General features: G+C 35.9%; 1 protein-coding gene and 1 long non-coding RNA gene across 3 annotated transcripts in view; one reads left to right on the top strand and one right to left on the bottom strand.

Annotated features, from left to right (window-relative positions):
* The window catches only part of LOC122138881, a 125736-nt gene that overhangs the window by 41710 nt on the left and 58208 nt on the right, over positions 1 to 25818 (bottom strand). The window lies entirely within an intron of this gene.
* LOC109079852 (cyclin-dependent kinase 18-like) overlaps positions 1 to 25818 on the top strand; it is a 96912-nt gene that overhangs the window by 13120 nt on the left and 57974 nt on the right. The window contains exon 1 of one of the 2 annotated variants that reach the window (XM_042733765.1): positions 16814 to 17217. The exons of the other annotated variant lie outside the window; for it this stretch is intronic. The gene's annotated coding sequence lies outside the window, so the exon portion shown is untranslated. Of the gene's footprint in view, positions 1 to 16813; positions 17218 to 25818 lie in introns of those variants that run through there. 2 annotated transcript variants of the gene reach the window in all.

The following is a 25818-nucleotide window of genomic DNA, read 5'->3' as shown; positions in this document are numbered from 1 at the left end:
AAGGAGACAACAATGTCTCTGAAGAGTCCGAGATGAAATATGAGACATAATATATGAAGAAAACTAAGGAAAGTCAAGGCAATTAATTGTTGTGAACAGCTGCATCATTTGCAATCAAGCTGTGATGTTGTCAAATTATTCAAAAGGTGTTAAAATATGTCACTGTAATGAGAAGCTGGATATTTTGCTCCTCAAATATTAATAAAAAATTATTACAACCACATAATGTGATTAAACATTAAAAATTACATTTAATATGCATAGTATACATACTGCATTTAGTCTAACAGCACTCCACTATCATCAAGACCTTTCAAAGATCATATAGAACAAAAAGGAAATGTATTCACGTATTCTGTACTTTCATCAAAACTTTCAATAAATTTAACAGATTCAAAAGATACAAACCCGAAGTACAAACAACAAACAAATAATAAAAAAAAACAAAATGCAATGATGTGGAAGTTTCAAATTTCAATATTTTATTCAGAATACAACATAGATGACACATCAAATGTTTAAACTGAGAAAATGTATCATTTTAAGGGAAAAATAAGTTGATTTTAAATTTCATGGTATCAACATCTCAAAAGAGTTGGGACAAGGCCATGTTTACCACTGTGTGGCATCCCCTCTTCTTCTTATAACAGTCTGCAAACGTCTGGGACTGAGGAGACAAGTTGCTCAAGTTTAGGAATAGGAATGTTGTCCCATTCTTGTCTAATACAGGCTTCTAGTTGCTCAACTGTCTTCGGTCTTCTTTGTCGCATCTTCCTCTTTATGATGCGGCAAATGTTTTCTATGAGTGAAAGATCTGGACTGCAGGCTGGCCATTTCAGTACCCGGATCCTCCTTCTACGCAGCCATGATGTTGTAATTGATGCAGTATGTGGTCTGGCATTGTCATGTTGGAAAATGCATGGTCTTTTCTGAAAGAGACGACGTCTGGATGGGATCATATGTTGTTCTAGAACTTGGATATACCTCTTAGCATTGATGGTGCCTTTCCAGATGTGTAAGCTGCCCATGCCACATGCACTCATGCAACCCCATACCATCAGAGATGCAGGCTTCTGAACTGAGCGCTGATAACAACTTGGGTTGCCCCTGTCCTCTTTAGTCCGGATGACATGGCATCCAAGTTTTCCAAAAAGAACTTCAAATTTTGATTCCTCTGACCACAGAACAGTTTTCCACTTTGCCACAGTCCATTTTAAATGAGCCTTGGCCCAGAGAAAACGCCTGCGCTTCTGGATCATGTTTATATATGGCTTATTTTTTGACCTATAGAGTTTAGCCCGCAACGGCTAATGGCACGGTGGATTGTGTTCACCGACAATGTTTTCTGGAAGTATTTCTTAGCCCATGTTGTGATTTCCATTACAGTAGCATTCCTGTATGTGATGCAGTGCCGTCTTAGGGCCCGAAGATCACGGACATCCAGTATGGTTTTCCGGCCTTGACCCTTACGCACAGAGATTGTTCCAGATTCTCTGAATCTTTGAATGATATTATGCACTGTAGATGATGATAACTTCAAACTCTTTGCAATTTTTCTCTGAGAAACTCCTTTCTGATATTGTTCCACTATTTTTCGCCGCAGCATTGGGGGAATTGACTTCTGAGAGACACTGCCACTCTGAGAGGCTCTTTTTATACCTAATCATGTTGCCAATTGACCTAATAAGTTGCAAATTGGTCCTCCAGCTGTTCCTTATATGTACATTTAACTTTTCCGGCCTCTTATTGATACCTGTCCCAACTTTTCTGGAATGTGTAGCTCTCATGAAATCCAAAATGAGCCAATATTTGGCATGACATTTCAAAATGTCTCACTTTCAACATTTGATATGTTATCTATTTTCTATTGTGAATAAAATATAAGTTTATGAGATTTGTAAATTATTCCATTCCTTTTTTACTCACAATTTGTACAGTGTCCCAACTTTTTTTTGAATCGGGTTTGTATAATGCAGTTACTGTTTCTTCTTTTCCTACCGTCGGTGGCCCTCAAAGTGTATCGTCATCATGCTATAAAATAAAAGTGTGTTGGTATTTCACACCATTACAAGCGCCTGAAACGATTAAGGGTCACTGGCTGGTTTTAATGTTTGCAGTCTTTTAGAGAAAGAGCTCACCATCAGATCCTCACTGCTGCTTTTATTTCCACAAACAAAGTCTTTCCATTTGAAATTAAGAAGGAAAGTGACACTGAACTTCAGCATATAAAACTTATTTGTACCGCTCACCGAACAACAAGGTTCTGAGGCAAACACAGGCTTTGATCATGTTGTTTGATGTGTTCCAGTAGTTTCCATCACAGAGGTGCATGTGATCCTATCATTCTGTCAGTCCTGACAGCACAGAGGCGTTTGACAGCTTCAACAGAGCCACGAAACATAACGGTTCACTAACACCCTACTTCACGCTATTATTATCATCAAAGCTGATAAACCATCACATTTATGAAACCTGTTGTGTAAACAATCCTAGTTTCTAATATCAATATTATCCATTCAAAATAATAATTATAATCATTTTTAAGGTACTGTGTAAGGTAGAATCAGAGGCGACATTAGGGGGAGATCTGGCAAAGATCTGGTGTTTATTTTATATATATATATTTGCAGTATGATAATTACAGCTTGGTTAACAATGACACAAAAGTATTTTGTTTGAGGTTTTTTTGATTTTTTTATGTCATGTCTCTTCACTGACACTGTTGTCTCCTTGAGAAACAAGTACCGCAGTTCTTCAGGGTGGAAATAATTCCATTAGAACTGTGATGAATTGTAAGAAATGTTCCCTCTAATTTTTATACACTTCATCAACAAAACCAAAAACAATATTGTATTCTACAAAAAATTGTAATCAAAAAAAAACTTTACATCAGACCAGTACAGTACACACACAAAAAAGTGTGTAACTTTTAATTTTAATGTGCTATTTATGTTTGAGTTGATCCTTTATGCAACTAAATGATGCACATTTTAGATTACCTGAGATTTTTTTTTTTTTTACAGTGCTGTGTAAGCCTAGACTTCCCAAGAAATTCTATTAAAAATTATTTAAAAATCTCAATCTGTTTAAAAATCTGGACTCTGTATACATCCAGAGTGAGGAAAAGGGCTCAGAAAATCACTCTGGATCCCTCTCATCCAAGTTACCCCCTTTTTGAACTTTTGCCATCTGGCCGGCGCTTCAGCGCCGCAAATACCAGGACAGTCAGGCACAAGAACAGTTTCTTCCCCCAGGCAATCTACCTCATGAACAGTTAAATGTTTCCCTCTTATGCAAAAAATGTGCAATATTCCTATATTATTTGTTACCCCCCCATCCAAGTACATCTCTGCATCTTACTATATTCTATTCCATTATCATCTATAGCACAACTGTTCATACAATTTATTTATTTGAAATTAGTTTTTTTTTGTGTGGTGTTGTTGTCTCTGTGTACTGGAAGCTCATGTCACTAAAACAAATTCCTTGTATGCGTAAGCATACTTGGCAATAAAGCTCTTTCTGATTCTGATTCAGAACAGTTCAATTCTTTATAATAATATAATATAATATAATATAATATAATATATGATATGATATGATATGATATGATATATGATATATGACATGATAAAAATAAAGCAGTTATTGCTCATGAATTCTCTTTTTGAGGTCAGTTTATTTATTTGGCTTATAATATATATATATATATATATATATATATATATATATATATATATATATATATATATATATATATATATATATATATATATACACAGTATATAAATGTAAATGTGAATTCTTTCACAGTTCCCCATGTAGTAGAGTTTGCACACTACTTGACCTGTTTGTGAATGTAAATGTCTCAGAGTTTTGTTACCGTTCTATGCCCATAATACCACTAGTGTAGCCAGGAATTACAATCTGGGTGGGCCTAGCCTAAAATGCATCTGTTATCAAAATAGGCCAACACAACTAACAGTTACACCTGCTTGAATTTACATCACCATTTAATCAGAGCATAAGCCTGTATGTCATTATAAGCAGTGTTAAGAACATGACGATAAAAACAGCATTAGCATGGCGGCCACACCACACATGCGTGCGTACATCTGACAGATAGACAGCATCAAATCAGCAGGACAGTAGCTAGTAGTACAGTAGTGGACAGTATATAACTATGCTTGGTCATAGTCTGGCTCATCGGCCACATAAACGAAATAAACAACAGTGACTAGGCAACTACATAGTAGGAAAACGTAGATTGATGTACCTGTACACTGTTGTGTAGGGGAGGTTGACCCTGGAGAATGGAGTGCTGCTGTTGATGGAGAAATAGGTGAATTAACGTTAGCACTAGCAGAGTTGTTCAGCTGCATGAGTGTAGAATACACGGGGGTGTTTCATTCATACTTTAAGCCGGAGGGTGCTCTCTCGTGCAGAAAGTACAAAATGGACTCATAGAAGTAACGTGACATGCCAGGAAAACCCTAATATGGACATAGGCATGTATAACGGCATTCAGCGATCTCTGCTGTAGCTAAGCAGGCTGTTTGCAAACTTATCTCATCATAATATGGCAAATAAGAATTAAGAAACAACACAATTTATTTTTTTTAGGTCAAGTATTGTGATTATTGTTCCTCTTGCTGATTTTTATACTACCGTACCCGAGGAGGAAGAAAATCCTTGCACTGGCTGAGACTCCACAAAGCAGCAGATGTCGCTTCTGAATACTTGCAAGAGCGTCCTAGGCTTTTTCGCGCTGATGGCCTGCACCCAAGCAGAGTCGGAGCGGAACTCCTGTCGGACAACATCTCCAGGACTCTTCACTCCATATGACTAGTAAGCCAATTCTCAAATAACTGCTATGATGGCTTTTGTTCTACCCGCTTAAATGTTAGAAGTACTTGCACTGTCCAATCTATTAAGACTGTGTCTGTTCCCCGAATAGTGAGGTCAAAATATAAATTTAATGTAGGATCTAGAAAAAATCTTATCATGATTAAACCAGAAAAACGTAAAATAAATCAACAAAAACAATTTTTAAAGTTTGGGCTCATAAACATTAGATCACTCACACCCAAAGCAGTTATTGTAAAAGAAATGATCACAGATAATAGTTTTGATGTACTCTGCTTGAATGAAACCTGGCTAAAACAAATGATTATATTGGTCTAAATGAGTCTACTCCATCAAACTACTGTTATAAACATGAGCCCCGTCAGACTGGTCGTGGGGGAGGTGTTGCAACAATATATAGTGATATTCTCAGTGTTACCCAGAAAACAGCATACAGGTTTAAATCATTTGAAATACATATGCTTAATGTTACACTGTCAGATATGCAAAAGAAATCTATTGTATCTCTTTCTCTGGCTACTGTGTATAGACCACCAGGGCCGTATACAGAATTCCTAAAAGAATTTGGAGATTTCCTCTCAGACCTGTTGGTTACCGCTGATAAAGCGCTAATTTTCGGAGATTTTAACATTCATATTGATAATACAAATGATGCATTAGGACTTGCGTTTACTAACTTATTAAACTGTTTTGGAGTAAAGCAAAATGTCACCGGGCCCACTCATCATTTTAATCATACGCTAGACTTAATTATATCGCATGGAATCGATCTTACTGACATAGATATCGTACCTCAAAGTGATGATGTTACTGACCATTCCCTTGTATCGTGCATTTTGCGTATTGATGATAATAACTATATACCCACAAGTTATCATCTGGGCAGAACTATTGTTCCAGCCACCAAAGACAGATTGGCAAATAACCTGCCTTATTTATCTCAACTGCTCTGTGTACCCATAAAATACACATGAACTAGACAAAATGACTGGCAACATGGGCACTATTTTCTCTAATACATTAGAAGCTGTTGCCCCCATCAAATTGAAAAAGGTTAGAGAAAAACGTACTTTGCCATGGTACAACAGTAATACCCACGCTCTCAAGAAAGAAACTCGTAGTCTTGAGCGCAAATGGAGAAAAACTAACTTGGAAGTTTTAGAATTGCGTGGAAAAACAGTATGTCCAGCTATAGACAGGCTCTAAAAACTGCCAGGGCCGAGCATATCCACAAACTCATAGAAAACAACCAAAACAACCCAAGGTTTTTATTTAGCACAGTGGCTAGATTAACAAACAACCAGACGCCACCTGATCTAAATATTCCCTCACAGTTAAATAGTAATGACTTTATGAATTTCTTCACTGATAAAATAGATAACATCAGAAATACAATAACAAATGTAGATTCTACAGCGTCTAATACTTTAGTTTTATCCATCGCACCCAAAGATAAACTGCAGTGCTTTACAACTATAGGACAGGAAGAGCTAAATAAACTTATCACTGCATCTAAACCAACAACATGTTTATTAGATCCTGTACCCACTAAATTACTGAAAGAGTTGTTACCTGTAGCAGTCGCTAAAACGCTTCTCAATATTATTAACTCGTCGTTATCTTTAGGTCACGTCCCAAAACCATTCAAGCTGGCGGTTATTAAGCCTCTTATTAAGAAACCACAACTAGATCCTAGTGAACTGGCAAATTACAGACCCATTTCAAATCTTCCATTTATGTCTAAAATTTCTAGAAAAAGTTGTGTCTGCCCAATTGTGCTCCTTCCTGCAAAAAAAATGAACTCCATGAAGAATTTCATTCGGGTTTCAGGCCCCATCATAGCACAGAAACTGCACTTGTTAAAATTACAAATGACTTGCTTCTTGCTTCAAATCAAGGCTGCATCTCATTGCTAGTTTTACTTGATCTTAGTGCTGCGTTCGACACCATAGATCACGACATACTCATAGATAGATAACAAAACTATACAGGTATCCAAGGGCAGGTTTTAAGATGGTTTAGGTCCTACCTGTCCGATCGCTACCACTTTGTTTATCTAAATGGGAAGTCATCTCATTTATCACCAGTAAAATATGGAGTGCCACAAGGATCTGTCCTAGGTCCTCTGCTATTTTCAATATACATGTTGCCCCTTGGTAATATCATTAGAAAATACGGGATTAGTTTCCACTGTTATGCTGATGATCCTCAACTATATATCTCAACAAGACCAGGTGAAACTTCAAAATTATCTAAGCTAACAGATTGTGTTAAAAAAGTAAAAGATTGCGATGACCAATAATTTTCTCCTATTAAATTCAGATAAGACAGAGATATTACTTATTGGACCAGAAAACATTACACAGAATCTCGTAGATTACAATTTGCAACTAGATGGATGTACTGTTACTTCCTCTACTGTCAAAAATCTGGGTGTTATATTAGACAGTAACTTGTCTTTTGAAAATCATATTTCCCATGTTACAAAAACAGCATTCTTCCATCTTAGAAACATTGCCAAGCTACGAAACATGTTACCTGTTCCTGATGCAGAAAAGCTAGTTCATGCATTCATGACCTCTAGAATGGATTATTGTAATGCACTGCTAGGTGGTTGTCCTGCATCCTCAATAAACAAGCTACAGGTAGTCCAAAATGCAGCGGCTAGAGTCCTTACCAGGTCAAGAAAATATGATCATATTACCCCCATACTACAGTCTCTGCACTGGCTACCTATTAAGTTCTGTATCAGTTACAAAATATTATTACTTACTTATAAGGCCCTTAATGGCTTAGCTCCTGCGTACCTAACTAGTCTTCTACCACGCTACAACCCATCACGCTCCCTAAGGTCACAAAACGCTGGACTTTTGATAGTACCTAGGACAGCAAAGTCCACTAAAGGTAGGTAGAGCTTTTTCGCATTTGGCTCCCAAACTCTGGAATAGCTTTCCTGATAATGTTCGGGGTTCAGACACACTTCCTCTGTTTAAATCTAGATTAAAAAACACACCTCTTTGGCCAAGCATTCAAATAATGCATCTCATAATTTTGGACTGCAGTTATATCTGATCAAATGTGCATTATTATTCTTTAGCTTGGGTTAAACTAATTAATTTTACTTGGCTGGAACAGCAGCTATGCTAATTATGTTTCTATTTGTTTCTCTGCTTTGCCACGGGATTTTTATATCCCGTGGTAACTAGGATTTACACAAGCTCCAGTCTGGATCCAGAACACCTGAGAAGAGATGATGCCAACCCCTCAGAGGACCTCAGATGATGCTAACCCAGAGACAACATACAGAACTACCACATTTTGCTATAAGTTTGATTGCGTAATTGCTGTTAAAAGTGTTAATCGTCTGTTTGTTTATGTCTTTTATTGATTTTTCTGAAAATTTCTGCCATATGCACATGAACTGACAGTCACCACTGATAAGCTACTACTAAATATTGTAGAAACTTAATTTTCTGTAAAGTTGCTTTGCAATGATTTGTATCGTAAAAAGCGCTATACAAATAAACTTGAATTGAATTGTAGGTAAAACACTTGACAAGCCCAGTGTTGAAATAGTCCACATTTTTATCAGACACTGCCCGAGTAAAGACTTAGCCATAACCTTAACCTTGCTCAGCCCATGAAGTACAGGCTGTGCTTAATGACTATCAAACTAACTTATCATTCAAAGCCACCAGTATAGTGCATCGCCAAAAAGCACAGATTTCTCTGCTCTAGAGAAAGTCGTCGACATGCTTGAAAAAGTCCTGCTGACTAATACTTACAGAACTCAGTTCCATCCTAAACAGCAGCCTTACAGCAGACTTCCTAGGATTGAAGGTTTTGATGCTTTGCCATGTGCTATCTGTAACAATGCTGCCCACTCCGCCTTAACACATTGTCATGAGCATTGAATATGTTTTCAGTGTCAGTCTCCAGGTCACTCCAGACGATTCTGCCCTAGGTGGAGACAATCGCCTCAGACAATCAGGAAAACTGAAAGGTCTGTGCGCAAGAGAGGTTAGTACACACCATATTGATAATCCTCCATCTTCGACACACAAGATTATGAGTATATATATAAACAGTATAAACCAAGTGTCTCGCCTGATAAAACCGCTGTCTTTCAAGGAATACAAAGAGTCCCCAGAGCGGATTCATTATTTTACACTACTATATCTGTGGAAAATGGCCAGTCTTATTACTTATTACCTTATTACTCGACAGTGGTTCAGTGGCCTGCACTATCAGTGAGGCAGCTGAAGCCAAGCTGTTGGCAAATGCTTCTACATTGTCAAAGTATTCTGCTGATGATGTTGTGATTATTGGATGTGGTGGTCATTGAGTCACACCAACGGCGATGTATGATTTGTCCATCTGTGTTTACGGATGTAAAATGATAATACCTGTGCTGATCATTCCAGGCCAAACAGATGAGATGATCTTGGACAGTAATGCCATCAAAAGCCTGCTCACAATCCTGAAGAATTCAAATGACTACTGGAAATTTCTCTCACTACCGAGCGGTAATGGAGAGAATGAGAGTCTAGAGTTCATTTCTTTGCTGTCCAACACACAGCGATGGAGAGGCAATCATGTACCTGACAAAGTAGGTACCGTTAAGCTCAAGCACAGTGTGACACTTCAACCCCAGAGTGAACATCTTGTGTGGGGCAAGCTTCCTGTAGGCACTGCGACATCTGTGGGAAGCACAGTGCTTGTGGAACCTACCCAATCCAAATGTAGCCCTAAGCAGATCATGGTTAGTCGAGTCATCACATCTTTATGGGGCGATGGCTGGATATCTGTGAAAGTTATAAACCACACAAACAGTGCGTTTACATTAAGAAGAAATGCTAAGATTGCATTGGTTTAGAAAGTAGCAGCTGCTTTATTAATGGGGTTTACAGGGTAAGGGCTGCAGTTTAGCGCCATCTGCTGTCAGAGAGTGAATGTGCTTTCATTCAGCGTGTCTCTCACATGTTCCCCCATGTGCTTCTCATGCGTGCTTGTTTACATCAGAGCGCATGCTTCTTTCAAGCAGCATACAGCGGTGTTGTACATTTTGAGCAGTTGATGGGAAAAATATTCTTAAAATGCATTCCAAATTCTGAATAATTAGTAATATATAATTATTCACGGTATTTAGAAGTGCCCATGATAACAATACCATGCATATTCATTACCGCGATATATCGCATTACCGAATACCGGCACAAGTCTAAAGTCATTCAAGATTACCACTAACTGTCAAGTACTAAGTCCTGTTGATGATCCTTCTGTTGAGACTAGAGTTAGGGGCCAAGGTCAGATGATGGCAGGTGCTTTGAGTTCACAGAATGTAGCTGCAGTATTGGATGCGCATTGTTCTGGAGGTGTAGGACAGATGATGGGCATGGAAAGCATTCCGCATTTCATCAATGTGGACCAGACTACTGCACTCAACGTGAGCACTCTGTCAGCTGCACAAGAACAGGATAACACTGTGAGTAGAGCACTCTTTTATGTTCAAAGACACCGACGTCCTGAGAAACATGAATGTGCTAGTTAGCCTCGTACTGTCCTAAGGCTTCTTAAGTATTGGAATAAACTTACCATCCGAGATGGTATGCTTTTCAGAGTCAAGAGAGATAATCACATGAATAAAAAGTTGCATCAATTCATCGTCCCAGATGCTCTGAAGTGCTTCATGGTCTGCAAGACACTGCTGGTCATCAAGGCCACTCCAGGACACTTTCGCTGGCCAGACAACGGTTCTTTTGGACAGGCATGATACGGGACATAGCTAACTATGTGAGGAATTACATGCGGTGTATTGTAGGCAAGAACCCTGAACCAAAAGACTGTGTGAGAACGTGCACACCTCCGAGCTGATGTAACTCATCTGCATCGATTTCTGGATAGCAAAGCAGGGTGATAACAGGAGTGTGGAGGTTCTGGTAGCAACAGACCATTTTACCCAATTAGCCTATGCTTTTCCCTGTAAGAACCAGTCTGAGAAGCAGGTTGTTCATCATTTATGGAATGGTCTCTTCTGTGTTTACAGATTCCCTAGGTGTGTGCATTTTGGATCAAGTATGTGCATCAATGCGTGTGCATTCGAGTTTTGAGAGCAAATTGATGGAGTTGCTACATTTGGCAGGTATTAAGAAATCACATACCACTCCTTACCACCCTATGGGAAACAGAATCACCAAATGCTTTAACAGAACCTTAGGGAACATGATAAGATCCTTACCTCTCCAGTCCAAAGCCAAGTGGCCACAGTCTTTGCAGATGCTGACATTCTGTTATAATTGCACTGTTCATGAGACCACAGCCTTTCCTATCGATGTGATGTTCTAACATGTTCTCAGGGATGAGACTGTTATGAAGTATTCAGATTTCCTATCCAGGCTTAAAAGTGACTTTGGCATGCTGCAAAGTTTGCACAGAAGCACAGTTCTACTAAGCAAGCTCGGCATGCAAAGATCTAAAATCAGAAAGTGAAGGGATCCCCTTTGACTGTTGGTGACAGAGTCCTTCTGGCGAATTGAGGTTTGCATGGCAAACAGAAAATTGCAGATAAGTGGGAGTCCAATCTCTATGAAGTGATGTCTGTAAGGTCACCAATTAATGTCTATCGGATAAGAGACACAGAAACGGGCAGAGAAAAGAATGTGCACAGGAATCTTTTGCTCCCTATTAACTTCCTGTACAAAGATGATGGAACCGCTTTACCACCTCAGTCTCATTCAGTTGATTCAACCTCAGACTTGCCTGATCATCCCGACAGTGATACAAGAACAGCTCACTGGGTTATGCATTCTGATCCGCCCAACTATGGAGACAGATTAGTCTCAAATATAATTCACGCAAAAAACACGATTCACACATGCGTAGACAATTTCACATGCATGAAACCTAATTCACGTACACACAAAAAAAATTCACGTGCGTGAAAAAAAAAATATATTCACAAAAAAGCAATTCACATTCGCAAAATAAAAATTATATATTCATAAAATACATTTCACAAATGCAAAACACAATTCGTAGATATACAACTGTGCACAAAAACCTTTGAATGTTTAAAATGTAAGAGTGTCTGAATGTACAAATCGTAATTTACTAAGAATCCACTCGGATTTGTGTGTGTGTGTGTTTTTGAGACTTTCCTGGCAGAGCTCTCTTCCCACGTGGGTCTGTCGTACTCTTTAGCCAATCAGATGCGAGCTTAACCATTCAACCAATCATATCATAAGCCACCGAGAGTGCATTCAAGGAGCACAATTCTGCGCACCTTTTGCGCAATATGGATCAATTAGAACGGAAATTAAGCCTTTACATCAGTAATCCCATAGACAGTAAAAGAAATGGACACAGCGACCCCAAATGGAACTCAATTGAGACAAGTGAAGCCCATTTTTTAGCAATTTTTAGAACTTCCGTTTCTGACGCGCAGACTCAAACTAAGCTTGATGACGTCAGCAACCTGTCTGACAGATGTAAATCTTCTAGTAGCTGTGCGTGCAAACTGCCATCGTTAATCTTGCAGAGACTGCAAGCTTGAGCGGGGAGTTCTTTGGCGTGAGTGAGCAGGAGTAAGTTTTCTGATTAATTATTTTGTATAGTATTTTAAAATGTAACGCCAGGGCTTCTATGGGCTTCTCTCTTGACGTCTCCCCGATTGCCTGCGAGCTTCTGATGCACTCTCAGTGGCTTATGATATGATTGGTTGAATGGTAAGCTCGCATCTGATCGGCTAAAGAGTACGACAGACCCACGTAGGAAGAGAGCTCTGCCAGGAAAGTCTCAAAAACACACACACACACAAATCCGAGTGGATTCGTAGTAAATGACGATTTGTACATTCAGACACTCGTACATTTTAAACATTCAAAGGTTTTTGTGCACAGTTGTATATCTACGAATTGTGTTTTTCATTTGTGAAATGTATTTTATGAATATATAATTTTATTTTGCGCATGTGAATTGCTTTTTTGTGAATATATATTATTTTTTTCACGCACGTGAATTTTTTTTGTGTGTACGTGGATTAGGTTTCATGCATGAGAAAATTGTTTACGCATGTGTGAATCGTGTTTTTTGCGTGAATTATATTTGAGATTAATCTGTCTCCACATTACTGCACTCGAAAGACATTATTGCGCAGTGAATGCTTCTGGACTCTCAAGATGTGTTTTGCAAAGTCGGTGACATACTCGTGAGCTCTCCTATCATCTCTCAGTCCCTCACAGTCACACATACAGCGTAATGACATTATGTCAGGGGAATGTCTTTAAATTCTAATCAACAAAAAATCATACCTTCTGTTGTCTTCTTTTTAAAGAACTTCTAAAGTTGCGCTTGAACCATTTTGCACGAAAAATGATGGACACTTTCTTCAGCTTGTGCACAGCTTGTTACAGTACAGAGTTCTGATTGGACAACAACAAACAAAAAACATAGGCCTACCATTAGGTTCTGCACGATCCTCTTCAATAATATTCTCAGCTTCTCAATCAGGCTCAAACTGATAAGCGATATTAACGATGCCGTTGTCTACAATACAACCGGAGCACATATCACCGAGGTGAGGGGTGGGAAGTTTAGATGCGCTCTAGAGGTGGTTTAGCACAACACACAACAATCAAAACACACTGGGCTAGCTAACCAATCAGAGCCTATCGCCAATTTCTGAGGTAGGGGCTTCATAAAAGCAAGAAATGATCAGTGTGTTAATAGGAGCAGGGACAGAGCGGTGAATAAAAAACATAAAAATAATTCTCAGCTAATTTTTTTTTTTTTTAAACTAAGCATTAACATGTTAGATTGCACCCCATAAACACAATCAAGCCAAGAAAAAAAAAAGTGGTGAACCACCCCTTTAAAGGGATACTGCACCCCAAAATGAAAATATTGGTTCTATCTCTACAGCGACACTGACTCAATAGCGGTTTGCCCGAGCATTACGAATATCATTGGAATTCAATCAAATGGCTTTCTCAACTCATATTTGTGTCTGTCTGTCCTGTGCGTGGCATATAATTTCTTCTGCGCATATGCAGCTTAAAGGAAACATTGACTGTAAGAATGTCATAATTTTAGAAAATGTAAATATTTGTCACATAATTTCACTCTTTGTTTAAATCATAACATAAATGATAATTAAAAATTAAATAAGTATAATAATATAATTCATTATTTATAAATTATATATATATTTTAAATTAATTATAATATAAAGCAAAAAGGCATTTGAAATGGTAAAAAAAAATAAATCCTACTTGAAATTAGTGTTGCAAATCAGTCATGTTATGAATATAATATAATATAATGTAATATATAAAATTTTTGAACTTATATTTATAGTATTTTATTTATTATATAGCACATATGCACTTGAAATGTAGTAAAAATAATTTCTACTGTAAATGATACATTGCAAATAAGTCACGCTATGAAAAATGTCTACATTTACAGAATCTATATTTAGAATAAGTACTTATATTTTAATAGGACTTAAATATAATATAATAATACTTATGAGGGACCATCAGAGCTGCAATCTTACAAGGCAGCTGCATTTGTAGACGGTAAACAGCAAGGCAGCTCACTCAGCGGTACAGAGTCTGTATTTACTCTAAGAAAAAATATAATGCATAATTACTTCTATGAATTACTTATATTTTAATGTAGATTCAAATGTATATACAAACTTCACTTGAACTGCTAAGTAACATAGGACCTATAAAACAATTTACATTTATATTTATTCACTTAGCAGAAGCTTTTATCCAAAGTGTCCTACAAATGAGGAGAAGAACAGATTCATCCAAGATAGAAAACAATATCAGACATGCTACTTGACCAAACTTCAACAACAAGAAGAGGAAGTGCATAACAGCAGATAGTAGAGAAGATTTTTGAGTGCAATTAAACAAAAGGTTACAAGTTAGTTAGTTAAGGTCTTCATTATTTATGCTCCACTTCCCATCAGGGTTGAGGGTTTATTTTCCGATAATGATCGCCTAACTGCACATGATCCCTTACTGAAAGCCACCATTTCATTAAAAATAATTGTGTTCAGAACATACAGTACTAAGAAAGTACAGAAAAGTCTCTCTTTTTTGTACCAGTAACTTTAGTCGTGGTCTTCTGTAAACATCACTATCAATTACTGTCTGATTCTAACATAAAAAATAAAATCTGCTGACATGCTTCAGCAGAAAATGTGTGAAAGGTGCACAATCCTCTATTTCTGCCGTACCCATGGTTCTCTGAACCTCATTTCAGTGAAATTACTTTTTCCAATCCAGGTGTGAAAACCTCATTTGGATGCCTAATTTTTGCTGAGCAGTACTCGTTCTACTGCTGTCCGGGTCATTGGCTCTGAGATCATCTGCTATATGTAGTGCACTATGTATACAGCAGGTAAAGACACACACGGACACACAAACATCCACAAACCTCATGTTTGAAATCAAGCTGGAAGTTGTTTGAACATCTGAGCTGCTTGCTTAATGAAAAGGAGCTCTGACTGTCTTACCGCTGTGAGACGCACAACATCTAACAGGGATTTTGTCAATTTCCAGCTGCATTTTAACACCCCTCTGTGTTTTAAAGGAACAGAACTAAACCGTATGAATAGTTCAGAAATTTTGTCATCATTTACTCACCCTCATGTCCTTCCAAACCGGTTTGACTCACTTGCTTTGGTGAAACACAAAAACAGAAGTTTTGCAATACCACTAAAGCATTTAGTGTTCACACGGTTGCAACAATTGTTGCATTTAAACATAAAATAAATATTGGATGAAAAATTTATATTATATATAAATAAACTCTAAATATTAAAACTAGTACTTAAACTGAAATAAAAATAAAAAGCTATGTGTGTGTAGAATTTATATTTCAATTTTAGTTATAATGTATATATATATATATATATATATATATAAAATATATATTATATATATATATATATATATATTAGAGAGAGAGAGCGGAGAGCATATAGAGAGAGAGAGAGAGAGAGGGAGAGAGAGAGAGAGAGAGAGAGAGAGAGAGAGAGAGAGAGTATATTGAGTCCATTCCTGTTAATTTTATTGTATGGAAAAGAGCAGCTTGGACATTAAGCAAATTGTCTCATTCTGTTTTTCTCACATTAAAGAAATTCATACACTGAGATTTTCATGAGTTTTGAGTGATTTTGGGTTTGTTTTTCCAAGTAAAATATCAAAAATTCCTTTAAAGATAAAAAAAAGAGAAGCAACACTGTTTAAGATATAACAACTTGTTTTCAGAGAATGGATCTTTAACACTAGTGTTTTTGTACTGTTCTGTCAGTTTTTTAAACCTTTTTTAAGTATAAACAAGAAGTCAAAAAATCTGTCAGTGCAGTAAAAAAATTATATTCAAGATGAAATATATCCTAATATAATAGTATGTCATCATGCAGTGTTGCTTCAAGTAAATGATCTCGCGTTAGAGATTTTTAGAAAATTAAACTGTTAAACAAGACAACAACACTCATTAAGAACACTTTTCAGCACATATTAACCTCTAATAATGTCTTTTAACAGTGCATTTCTTTATTAAAGCCAAACAAGCAACTGACTAGCCATTGAAAACCTGCACTTTCTCAAAGCTGTTCCCTAATTAGTCTACACAGACATGTTTGATATCTCTCTTAGGAGCGCACGCTAATAACTGTGGGTCGTGTGAAGATGGTAAACCACAAAGCAGAAAAACAAAAAACAAAAGGTTTGACAGCTCAGTACAGCGAAACCCACTTTAAACTTCCACTAGACAGATCAGCTAATTAACAGCATCCACAACACACACAGACTATTGGTCCACAGCCATATTGAACAAGCTCCGGTGTGAAAGAATCACAGTCTCCCGGCAGGCAGAGAGGGCTTGTGTTATGAAGCGCTTTGATTGGCCGTTGCTATAACAATAGGGGAGGAGAGACAGGCAAGTGGGGGTGGAGACCCAGCATGATTATAAAATCCTTTAGAGAGACACATTTGCTTCCTGTATGTGTTTATTTTTGTATTTATTTTCTGTTATGTTTTCCGGCATCTCCTCCTGTCAGAAGGCTCTCTCATGAGCAGAAGCAGGAGGGAGCGCAGAGAGGGACGCGAGACAAACGCCTGAGCCTGTCTCTACTGCATGCACGCGTGCAATGCATGCTGCAGACTAAATAAGACACCTCCAGTTTTGGATTATCTGTCTGGCGGTGCACTGACTGCCTCCAGACCTGGAGGCCGCCCTCCTCCTTCTCTTTCTCCTCCCTTTCACACTGAAGGAAGAGTAGAGTAGAGACGGTCTACTATTTGCCTCCTGCAGACTCCAGCCACTCCTGTGAGTATGCAACCGTGTCTGTGTTGTGACATGAACTGTTGTGAACTGACTTAATGACATGCTTGAGGTGATGTTGACCATGTTGTTATTTAAAAGCTGAAACCGTGTACATCTACATCTAGCACTGGAATAATGCCATAAAGGCTCTTTCCATTCAGGTTTTGCATCTTTCTAAACCCACACGCTGACGCAATATATGCGGCTTCGGGGTCATGCGTGTTCAGCGGGGTGGGCTTTGATATGCACATGATTCACGGCTGGGACTCTACATTTGCAGAGAGCATCCTTAAAAGTGACACATTGCAATGTTTACATTACACGCCTGCTTATCGCAGCATATCTGACAGTAGGCACACCACTCGAACGCACAAATAGAGTCAGTCAATAACATTAGTGTGAAGCAGGACCAGTGTGAAGGCACACTAGGCGGCTGGCAGTGTCTCATTAATGCAGAAAGGAGCTATTAATAAACGAGTCATGCATCTTGAAGTCAAACAGCCCACTGGCTGTGGCCGCACTCTTAAAAACAAAGCCTATCAAGGCCGTTTTGGGCTCTTTGTAAGAGTAAAAAGTTTTTCAAGCAGACAAGAGTTATGGTTTCTGGATCTTGAAAGCAACAGTATGTGATGGTTTCCCACAGAACGAACAAGTAAAGGTTGAGCTGTTTGAAAGAGTCAACAGAGAATGCATGAATACACAAGCAACTTGTGCAACTTTTCAGAGAAGAAGGTCTGAAAAGCTCATGTGATCATGAAGATGATCCAGTGAGGGCATGTGAAAAGACGCAAATTATGTTTAAGTTTGCTTGAGGGAAGGTTACTTTTATTAAAATGTTAAAACAACTTTGGGACTGGCTACATGTTGCTCATGAGAAATCCACAGTAATTGCATTAAGCAGCAACTCTTATCTCTAAAATGCTTTTGGTACTAAAATGCATAAGAGCTCAATGTTATATACAGTAGCTCAGATCATTAGGTCTTTGTAGAACTGGATGAGAAACATTTGAGTTTAAGGTCACACTTTTTTAAGGTCCAATGCTTGCCATCAACAAACCATTAATTATGACTTTTGCCTCAATAAACTCTGCTTATTAATAGTTAGAAAGGGAAGTTTAGGTATTGGGTATGATTAGGGATGTAGAATATGGTCATGCTTTATAAGTACTTATAAACAGCCAATATGTTAATAATAGGCATGCTAATAAGCAACTAGTTAATAGTGAGAATTGGTGCCTATATTAACATTAGTGCACTGGAGAAAAAAACAATAGCAAAAGTCTCTATTTCATCTAAAACAAAACAACTGTCTATATATGTGTGTGTTCCTTGCTATAATTGGAAAACCAGTGGAGACAATAATAGAAATGGTTATTTTTATTAGTTACTCATGCTGACCAGTCAGTCTCCTCATAATTTGCTCCACAAACTTTATTCCACATGTGGAAGATAACCTTCATTTAATAGACAGAGAGAGCACGAGGACAAACCTGAGATGTGGTGAAGACAATGGCATTATGTAAGTTTATGAGTTCCTTAGGATGACAATATGACAGATATTATCACCTCAGTCTAGACAGCCAGCATTTCCTCTCAAAGCTAAATTGTGTATTCAGGAGGAGCAATTGAGGTTTGTTGGTCTTCTAACTCAGTTAATTTCCTTCCTCGGCTGTGAAGCCGTACTTCGAGAAGGCGATTGAAGATAATTGCGCAATTTGGCCTAGGAGAACAGCATCAAATGAGAGGTTTTATTGCTCGTTTGAGATAAATGGTGCCTGGCATATAGTGACGGCTGCAGTGACGCAAAAAAATGTCCTAAGCAAAACATATCATATATCATGTGCTTGGATCCGGTGATGTTAATGGATCGGTGTGAGGGAGCAAAGTATCGGGAGACAACAAAAGCTCCTTCAAGAATTTCCCCGTTGTTTGTATTCAAGCTGGGATACAATTTCAGAGCCCTGTGATTATAAAGAAGTGCTCTTTGCCTTTCTTCTCCGGCTTTGAAATGGAAATAACACAAAATTCCCTGTCTAGATAGAAATAGCACATGGGGAGAATGAATATGCACATACGCCGGCCTGTATTGTGCATGGTTATTGTTAGTCAAAAGAGCTGCTGTGCAATAATGACAACAAGAAGAGAATAATGACAACAAAACATAAAAACCACACCACAGTACAGGCCCAGCACACACACGCATCTGTCCAACCAACCCACAAACAACCCTCCCTCTTGCTATCTCTCGCCTCACTGGCATCAGTGCCCACGGTCCTGTGAACGAATAACCTCTGTTCACACCGCTAGCGAGCACTTCTCAGTAACGTTCACACCACCGACGGATTTATCACACAAAACAAAATGCTGGATGTTGTCAATGAACTTGCGCAACTTATGTCTGAAACTTTCACGAGTTTGCAACAGGGATGGGAGGAATGACCAAAATCTTAATCACAGTATGAGTCCATTTATACTATGGTAAGAAATCACATTGTCGATATTTTTGCATGAAAAAAGTTAATAATAGTTAATAATAGGTAATAATTAATAGTTAATAAATGATATGTCTTATTCTAAAGTTCCATCAAGTACAAAAAAAACCCTCATAAATAATAATCACAATCAACTGTATCATTTATATTTATATATAGTATTTCAATCATTGTTTTTTTTAATCATGATTCAATCAATTTATATTTGTAAATATTATATAATAATAATAATAATAACAATAATAACAAATATATACATTTTATTTAATATTATGTTAATTTTAAATCCTAAATATAATTTTTTAATCTTAAATATAATTAAAAATAAAATAAAATGATTAAATGATTTAAAAGTTTTAGAAAAAAACACATTGCTTTTTGTCATTAATTATTTCAATTTTATTTTATATATATATATATATAATATATATATATATATATATCTATATATATATATTATATATATATATATATATATATATATATAATATATATATATATATATGTGTGTATGTATGTATGTATGTATATATACACTACAGGTCAAAAGTTTGGAAACATTACTATTTTTAATGTTTTTGAAAGAAGTTTCTTCTGCTCATCAAGCCTGCATTTATTTGATCAAAAATACAGAAAAAAAAATTTATATTGTGATATATTATTACAATTTAAAATAATTGTTTTTAAATTTATTATCCTTTAAATTATCATTTATTTCTGTGATGCAAAGCTGAATTTTTAGGATCATTATCACATGATCCTTTAGAAATCATTCTGATATGATGATTCATTATCAAAGTTGGAAACAGTTCTGCTGCTTAATATTTTTTCAGAAAAATATAAACATTTTTAAAAAACAATAAACAATAAAAATCAAAAAAAAAAAAAAAATAATTTTTTTTCCTGTTTTTAAAATATAAATATTTTGTAATAACAATATACACTACTGGTCAGTAATTTGGGGTCAGTAATTTTTTTTCCTTTCTTTTTTTAAATAAAATCAATACTTTTACTCAGCAAGGATGTGTTAAATTGATAAAAAGTGATAGTAAAGAAAATATATTATTAGAAATATATATTATTAGAATTTTTTTATTTTTTATTTTGAATACATGCAGTTCTTTTTTAACCTTTTATTCATCAAATATATTAGACAGCAGAACTGTTTTCCAACACTCATAATAAATCAGAATATTAGAATGATTTCTAAATGATCATGTGATAGACTGGATGTTACATGTGACACTGAAGACTGGAGTAATGATGCTGAAAATTCAGCTTTGCATCACAGGAATAAATTATTTTTTTAAAGTATATTCAAACAGAAAACTATTATTTTAAGTTGTAATAATATTTCACAATATTAATGTTTTTTTTTCTGTATTTTTGATCAAATAAATGCAGGCTTGATGAGCAGAAGAAACTTCTTTTCAAAAACATTAAAATAGTAATTTTTCCAAACTTTTGACCTGTACTGTATATGTATATATATATATATATATATATATTATATATATATTAGTGCTGTCAAATGATTAATTGTGATTAATCATATCCGAAATAAGTTTTTGTTTACATAATGTGTGTGTATATACAGTGTATTTATTATGTATATATAAACACACACACATACACATACAGTATATATTTTGAAAATATATACATGTATATAGTTATATTAATATATTGCTATATTAGTACAACTTATATATTATATAAATATATTTAATAAATAAACATAACATATCTTTCTTACATACTGTATATCCATGCATGTGTGAGTATTTATATATACATAACAAATATACACAGTACACACTCATATATTACGTAAACAAAAACGTTTATTTTGGATGCGATTAATCACGATTAATCGTTTGACAGCACTTATATATATATATATTATATATATATATATATATATATATATATATATATATATATATAGATATATATATATAGCATATAATAATAATAGTAATAATAATATAAGATTATTATAATAATATATTATAAGATTATTATACACTAATCAACCACTACTTATTTGGACCTTTTGGGATGCAAATCAAAACTTAACATTTTTCATAACAAAAAATGATTCATAACAAATTAATAAATCACCTTATTACATTTAATTATTTAGCAGAAGTTTCATTGAAAGTGACTTACAAATGAGGACAATGAAAGCAATCAAAATCAACAGAAGAGCAATGATACGCAAATGTTACAACAAGTCTCAATTGGCTTAACAGTAATATTATATAACAATTAAGTAAAAGTATCAACATTAAACAAATATTATAAAATGTATTGCTCTGTTTCTGATTGAATGAGCCATTGTTAAATACTATTGCACGAATAGTGCTTGTGAGCACATTTCTATATTAATATGGTAAGGTGCAATTTTGCTCAAAGACCAAACATAAGCATCTAAACTCTGAATACAATGTGGTACATATCCTCACACCACCCAGCCCTTGTTTGCCCTAATCAACAAATTGCATGTTGATATGTAAGCTTAAGTACTTAAAGACATGTGCAATTGAAATAATGAGTAATTAACATTCAGCTAATTACATTCACAGAGAGACACATGCTCTATTGTAGTAATACAGTCAGTGTGCAAATTATATAATGACTTTCAGGGTGGAGTTTTTCATTTTAAGTTTGTTGTATTTTGGTGCACCAAGCACAACTAGATAATCAGTGATCATTCTGACACTAAACTTGTAAATATAATTATTTTTTTTAAATTATAAAATGTAAAAAAAAAATTGACTGATCTTAACAGTTGCAGATTGAAAACAGTCAAAATTAAGTATTTACTGTAATAGATGAATTTTACACATATAAAGCCTTCTTTTGGGAGATTCAACCTTCTCCCTTTTTATAACTTGAACCCTGAATAGTCACTGAGAGAAAAAGAGAGATACACTATTGATCTGCACAGACTTATTTTGCTGTTTAAAGTCTCTATAGGGCTCTTATTGATTTACTAGAAATAACTTATAGGACTGAGTGCTTATTGATCAAGCATGGTTTCAGAGCACTGATGGCATCACTATAAATCTGTGAGTGATTACAGGAGATGAATGGCCTGCTAACTAGACAAATAATTAGACCCTCATAATTTAACAGTTCTTTATTACACGGCATATGGCACAGAGAGACAAAGGTTCTGCGTTCAGTGTATTTTAATTACTATGGGCAAACGTAATTTATTGTGTGCTGTGTATTTTATCTCTGGCTATATACAGTATGCATATATACATAAGCTTAACATGTCTGTCTGTAGATTGTCAGAGCTGGTACCTTTTGCAGAACAAATGCAACCGTTCTTCAAATAAAAGAATAGATCGAATGAATAGACTTAGTATTAATGGCATTTGCCACTGTATGCCGTGATAAAAGCATTAGCAATTAATCGCAACATGAAAATTTGATACCGTCATATACCTAATACCTTCCCAATAACAAAAAAGACAAAAAATGTACTTAATGCACTCAAACCAGGAAGAATACCCTAGAAACTGCACGCAATAACCATTATTCAAAACTGAAGTGGTGTAGAAACACACACAAAATACTCACAAAAGCCTAGAACTAGAGGTGTGATGAGACACTTATGAGACACGAGACTGGATTCACGAGAATGAGAAGAGATGAGATTTTTCAACTTTTTTAAAGAAATCCTTAATGATGAAATATATAGGGAACATTTTTATTTTATTTAACTGAAAAACACAAAATGCAAAAAAAAAAAAAAAAAAAAATTTAGGTGCATTCTGAAATCATATTGTACTTTGTGAAATTAAACATCTATTTTAATAAATTTTATGCAGGTATAAACATGTAAACACTGCAAAAGGTTTTGCCACAAACTCAACTGACAGGCAAGTAATTGCACAAAATTATATAGTATACATTAAAATAAATAATAAAAAACACAAATAATATCCCTTTAAAGTAGCAGTCAGCCAAGTTTATTATTTAGTAAACTGATTTCTACATTAATAAAAAAAGTTTTTTTTTCTCTCCATTTAATTTTTCTCAACTCCTTTTTAATAGTATATATATTTTCACATCAATTTATTAAAAGTTTAACAAAAAATACATGTTTTCTCACCATATTATTTATATTTTTTATTGTTACCAAATTCTGTGTTTTAGCATGTCTAACTATTTGAATGCCTAACACAATTTAATTTATTCATTTAATTTTTTCTTAAAGTAGCTTTGTGAGCTCAGAAATTCTGTGTTGTGTATTTAAATTTTTCTGGTTATCAAATGAAGGCATAAAACATTAATTTCACCCATATACATTTCATCCAATGTATAAACACTCAGAACAGCCTAGCAACTGCATAGCAACATAAAAACACTCAGAACAGCCTAGCAACTGCATAGCAACACACACACACAAAAAACACTCATAACAGCCTAGCCACTGCATAGCAACACAAAAATCACTCAGAAAAGCTGCATACTAGCAACACAAACAACACTGAACAGCCTAGTAACTGCATAGCAACACAAAAACACTAAGATCAGCTGCGTAGCAACACAAATACACTCTGAACAGCCTAGCAACTGCATAGCAACACAAACAACACTGAACAGCCTAGTAACTGCATAGCAACACAAAAACACTAAGATCAGCTGCGTAGCAACACAAATACACTCTGAACAGCCTAGCAACTGCATAGCAACACAAACAACACTGAACAGCCTAGTAACTGCATAGCAACACAAAAACACTAAGATCAGCTGCGTAGCAACACAAATACAATCTGAACAGCCTAGCAACTGCATAGCAACACACACACACAAAAAAAAAACACTCAGCCTAGCAATTATAACTACTCCGAACAGCTTAGCATTAAGAGCATTAAGCAGCACTCACAAAAATGCATTCATCTAGTACACGCAGTGTTTGACACATAGTGAACAGCTATAGCCACAAAGGTTTAGCTTAGCTTAGACAAATATTGTTAATCAAGATTTGGCTTCGGCTTTCATGGAACTTGATCATATCCCACATCTTACAACCTGTAGTTTTATATTTTAATTTCATATATGATTTCTATAATGACCCAATTTCTTTGCATCTGAAGGCAAGTAAAGTTATTTAAAGTGACCCCTGGATTATGGGATGACTCATATCACAAAGGGGTGACACATAAGACCTATAATAATAGACAAACACTACAAGTTAGTCACTGTAAAGTCCCCCATGTGTTGCATGTGTCTGTTTGTGGTCATTTATGGCCAACTTCCCCTGTTCAATCCTTTAATTTTGGCATTTTAAAGAAAAACAAACTGTTTTCAGATCAGTCTTATCTCTGTGAATATCAGGGTGAGGAAGTGCCACCCACAGTGCAAACAGAGCTAGTCACCCAGCAGCTCTGAGGAGGTTAGTCTGTCATCACACTTTTATTTCTATAAATCATCGCTTGTTGGGGCCATTTATGGGTCATAACTTCTGTGCAGCCTCTAGCAAACCAGCATGGGACCGGTTCCTTCAACACAGCACACACTGACGTGTTAAATCCTGCACAGAAAACCCTATTTCACAGGTGGCTAGTCATTTAGCTGTATAGCTTTATTTTCTTTGCTGTTGCTTATACAGACTCTGTCCAGCAATGACTTATTCATTTTTCAGTTGCGGTCATATAGAAAAGAAAAATCGCAAATTTAAGCAAGTGGTGTCAAACTTATTTTAGGTTGAGAAAATATCCCCTCATGCAGACTGAATTATCTTTCATTGTGTTTAGTTTGCTAACAATTATGCTAATATTAGTCTCAACCTCAGATGTCATGCTCACAAACCGTTGGCTGAAAGTCTGATGCATATCACACAAAATTGGAAACAGTTCAGGAGTTCGAAACTTGTTGTCATGTGACTGCTTGAATTCTGCAGGATTTCCAGGAGAGGTGTGTGTCGAGTTCTTTAACATTCTGCCTGGAAACAAAGATGCCTTGGTGCCAAACCCTCTCATGGAGGAAGAAAGCTGTCATGTTTACAACTGTGACAATGATCGCTTATTCTATTACAAGCTGGGTTTTCAAAAGTATGTGAAATATGTAAAGTTCACAGCATAGACTCTTC

This window comes from Cyprinus carpio, chromosome B11 (assembly GCF_018340385.1).
Source record: "Cyprinus carpio isolate SPL01 chromosome B11, ASM1834038v1, whole genome shotgun sequence".
Taxonomy (NCBI): domain Eukaryota; kingdom Metazoa; phylum Chordata; class Actinopteri; order Cypriniformes; family Cyprinidae; genus Cyprinus; species Cyprinus carpio.
Note: the sequence above shows the minus strand (reverse complement) of the source record. Positions and strands in the feature narration are given on the sequence as shown.